General features: G+C 43.2%; 1 pseudogene; it reads left to right on the top strand.

Moving 5' to 3' along the window:
* The first annotated feature begins 212 nt into the window (after nucleotides 1-212).
* Nucleotides 213-265, top strand: LOC142862488 (uncharacterized; annotated as a pseudogene).
* The last annotated feature ends 4,605 nt before the right edge of the window (nucleotides 266-4,870 follow it).

Below are 4,870 nucleotides of genomic sequence, written 5' to 3'. Positions count from 1 at the left end.
ACGAATTTTCTTTGAAGCTATCTGTCTCCTGCTATTTCTCAAAATTGTCTGGATTGAATCTGTGTCCTGAGTTTCAGAAATGTATGGAGGTTCATAGGAAGGCATGGTAACTTGATATCACGGGATTCTTGAATTATCTCTCAGGAATCTGAATTCCCAAGCATCCTCAACTCTCTTCCTCTCTTGGCCTGCCCCTCCCCAATAAACAGCACACAAGTTATAGCTCGTTTAGAATTTGTCTCGAAGGTTTTTACTGGAAACCTATACATGCATAGAAAGAAGCAAAGAGAGCATACAGGGAAGGAAGGAAGGAAGGAAGGAAGGAAGGAAGGAAGGAAGGAAGGAAGGAAGGAAGGAAGGAAGGAAGGAAGGAAGGAAGGAAGGAAGGAAGGAAGGAAGGAAGGAAGGAAGGAAGGAAGGAAGGAAGGAAGGAAGGAAGGAAAGAAGGAAAGAAGAAGGAAAGAAGGAAAAAGAAAGAGTGGGTACAAATACCCGTCCAGTTGCTCAGGCAGAAGCTGGGAAGAAGGGGGGCATCCTTCAGTCTTCTTTTCACTCCCTATTCTGTCTCCCACAGGAGTAAACATTTTGCTGAGGAATGAATGAAATTAATCTTTAGATTCTTTTCTAGCTCAAAATTCAATAATTCTGTGACTCCCTTATTACTGAAAAAAACTGATGAATATTTGTGGGATATCCGTGCCCACTCCCCAGACTCCACTCCTGATTCCATAATGATACTGTTGTTTTTCTTTCTTTCTTTTTTTTTTTTTTTGAAACAGAGTCTTACTCTATTGTCCAGGCTAGAGTGCTGTGGCGTCAGCCTAACTCACAGCAACCTCAAACTTCTGGGCTCAGGTGATACTCCTGCCTCAGCCTCCCAAGTAGAGAGTACAGGCATGCACCACCATGCCCGGCTAATTTTTTCTATATATTTTAAGTTGTCCAGCTAATTTCATTTGATTTTTTAGTAGAGACAGGGTCTCGCTCTTGCTCAGGCTGGTCTTGAACTCCTGACCTCAAGCGATCCTCCCGCCTCGGCCTCCCAGAGTGCTAGGATTACAGGTGTGAGTCACCACGCCCGACCCATAATGATGTTTTTGAAACCTGCTGCATGGATGGACCTTTAATTTTGGACTGATGGACCTTTAATTTTGGACAGGAAGGATTTTTTGTGCTTAGGCACTTCGGTGGAAACACAAAGTCAAGAGAAAGTCTGGAAGAGGTGGCTTGTGCACTTTGGAGGTGCAGGGCAGTGCCAGCGGGAGCCGGGTGTTGGCAGAGACAGGCAGGAGGGCTGAGCGGTGTCCTTAAAGGCATTGCTGAAATCAGACCTCCAAGAGAGGCAGCTGGAGAGGAGAGGAACGTCTAGGCCTGGCACTAAACACACGGCCGAGGACCCTGCCTCTAGAGGCAGGGGGCTCATGGGTCAGCAAAATGCGAATATCAATTGATACTATCTCAGTTAAACCCACAGGTTGGTGAGAAAGGGTTTCTGAGAGAGTAAAATCTGAGCAGGACCTGGAGGAGGTGAGGGAGGGAGCCACGTGGTTATCTGGGAAGGAGCATTCTGGGCAGACCTGTTGAGCTGCTGTGACCCAAGTGATGCCAGGGAGAGTAAGAGCCTTAGGAAACGAGGCAGAGTGGTGAGAGTTTGGGAGGTAGATCACATTGACTTTTAGAGACCATGGCAAATGTTTAAATTTTATTTTTCTGAATGATGAGGCAATCCATAGAAGAGTTTTAAGCGAGGAAAGAACATGACCTAACAACATTTTAGGATGGATCTCTTTGGCTGCTTTACGGAGCCTCTATTATAGGGCATAAGGGAAGAAGCAGGGAGATAATGAGGATGTTATTGTAAGGATCTCAGCAAGAGGGAAACGTATCATAGTAGCAATGGAGGTGGGGAGAAGTGTTAGATTTGAGATATAATTCAAAAGTAAAGTTGACAGAATATACTTGTAGATTGGGTATAATGTGTAAAACCCAGGTTATTGGCCTAAACAACTAGAAATAAAAGGAGAGGGATAAGCTTGAGAGAGGTAGAATGAAGAATTTAACTTTTAACATGTTAAATTTGAAGTGCCTGCTATATTTATACATAGAAATGTAGAGTGGGGCATTGAATATAGGAAACTGAAGTTCCAGGGAGAAATCTAAGCTAAAGACACAATTGTGGGAGGTATCGGTGTGTAGATGTCATTGAGAGCCACAGAACTAGAAGAAATCATAGATAATGAGTGTTGGTAGGGAAGAGTAAAGGCAGACTGGCTGGCTGCTCGCTGCTCTGTGAGAAGGCCATTTTCTATTAGCCACGAATTTCTGCAGCCACCAGAGCAGAAATATGTTTGTGAATTTTGCGAATTTTGTAAATATACCAAGGATCATTTAATTGAATTTGTTCCCAAACATATCATGCCAGTTGATTTATTCCTATAAGTATAACATTTAAGTCAACATTAGAAAAACTAATGAATACAAATCTAAAATAAGGTCTGTTTCTTTGCAAACAAATTCGAAGTCATTAGACACATTCAAGAATGGCAAATTGCTGGCTGGGTGCGGTGGCTCAGACCTATAATCCCAGCACTCTGGGAGGCCAAGGTGGGAGGATTGCTTGAGGTCAAGAGTTTGAGACCAGCTTGAGCAAGAGGAAGACTCCATCTTTACGAAACATAGAAAAACTTAACCAGGTGTGGTGGGACTATGCCTGTAGTCCCAGCTACTCGGGAGGCTGAGGCAGGAGGATCGCTTGAACCCAGGAGTTTGAGGTTGCTGTGAGCTACGATGATGCTACTGCACTCTAGTCAGGGTGACAAAGTGAGACTGTGTCTCAAAAAAATAAAAAAATAAAAAATAATAATAGCAAATTACTAAAAAAAATCTGTAATTTAAATGTAGGTAGGGCAGTAGGACAGCTATAAGAGATTAGGGAAAATAAAAAACCGGATAAATTCTGCACTCAAAATGGTTCGCTTCACAGCGTCTTTATTTCTTGCTATACAGAGCTAAAACTGGAAAGAAAAAATGATGAATTGTGGATGTAGTCTGTGCAAGAAAAATGACAGGGGACTCCAATCTGTCGACCTATATCCAAAGGAAAGGCCTTGACCTTCCATCAGTATCTGAAATGTTAGTATCCACTGCTTTTATGGGATGAAAAGAAAGCTAATAACAAACTATTGGGGATTGTCGCCCATTCCCCCCTACCTACTTGGCCTCAGTTTGCAAGACAGTGAAGAGCAAAATCCAGGACAGTGTTAATGCTACCGAAAAATCTAGCACCTCGTTAGAGGAAAGGTGACTCAGGAATACACAGTTGGAGGCACAGGAAGGCAGATGGTAAGATGTTCCTCTCCCACCATGCCTCCTTTCAGAAGCCAGGCTGCTTGGCACAGTCACATGCCTGGGCTGCTCTTAGGAATTTGGGAGCTGTGGGCAGGGTCAAATTCCTGCACTTGGACATTCAGAAACAGACAGATCAAAGCAGGTGTGGGCAGCCCACTGGCTTCATTATTTGCAGCTGGATTTATACCTTTTATTTTGGCTTGTCTTTGCATCCATTTTTTTAATGTAGTCTAATCAGAGGGAATTGATATTTACAATTTTTGTTAATCCTAACCTCAGCATGTCTACAATATCAAAAATTCAGAATATCATGTTTAGTCATCTAATATAAAGAGTTTCTCCTAACAGCCTCACTGGAAATCCCCAAGATGTGAATTTACATTCATGACTTTGTTATGAAACCCTACTATCACCTACCGAGGGCTACTGGGGAAAGCAGATTTGGCAAACCTCCCAGAGCACTAACAAACTTTTGCAAAATTTCCTCATGTTCCTTTTGTTATTATAATTTTTTACTGTGGCAAAATACACAGAATGCGAAGTTTACCATTTGAAATATTTTAAGTGTACAGTTCAGCAGTGTTAAGTATATTCACGTTGTTGTGCAATCCATCTCCAGGACTTTTCCATACCCTTTAAATAATTCCACATTTTCCCCTTTCCCCAGCCCCTGGCAGCCACCATTCTACTTTCCTTCTCTGAATTAGACTACTCCCGTCTAGTGAAAGTGGAATTATGTGATATTTGTCCTTTTGTGACTGGCTTGTTTCACTTAGCATATCCTTAAGGTTCATATCTGTGTTGTAGCAAGTGACAGGATTTCCTTCCTTTTGAAGGCTCAATAATATTCTATTGTAGTGGTCCCCAACCTTTCTGGCACCAGGGACCAGTTTCACGGAAGACAATTTTTCCACAAACCGAGGATGGGGGAGTTGTTTCGGGATGATTCAAGAACATCACATTTATTGTGCACTGTACTTCTATTATTATTGCATTGTAAGATATAATGAAATAATTATACAAACCGCTCTGCTAATGAGAATCTGTATTTGCAGCTGCTCCCCAGAGCTAGCATCACCGCCTCAGCTCCACCTGGGATCATCAGGCATTAGGTTCTCATAAGGAGCATGCAACCCAGGTCCCTTGCATGGCCAGGGTTCACGCTCCTATGAGACTCTAATGCCGCAACTGATCTGACAGGAGGCGGAGCTTATGCGGCGATGCGAGTGATGGGGAGCAGCTGTAAACACAGATGAAGCTTCACTCACTTGCCTGCTGCTCACCTTCTGCTGTGCAGCCGCGTTCCTAACTGGCCACGGACTGGTACCCATCCGCAGCCCAGGGGTTGGGGACCACAGTTCTATTTGTATGCATATACCACATTTTGTTTATCTGTTCATCCACTGATGGACACTTTGGTAGCTTCCGCCTCATGGCTGTTGTGAACAAAGCTGCTATGAACATGAATGTACAAACACCTGCTCAAGACCCAGCTGTCAATACTTTTAGGGTACATACTATC

This window comes from Microcebus murinus, chromosome 19, assembly GCF_040939455.1.
Source record: "Microcebus murinus isolate Inina chromosome 19, M.murinus_Inina_mat1.0, whole genome shotgun sequence".
NCBI classification, from domain to species: Eukaryota; Metazoa; Chordata; class Mammalia; order Primates; family Cheirogaleidae; genus Microcebus; species Microcebus murinus.
Note: the sequence above shows the minus strand (reverse complement) of the source record. Positions and strands in the feature narration are given on the sequence as shown.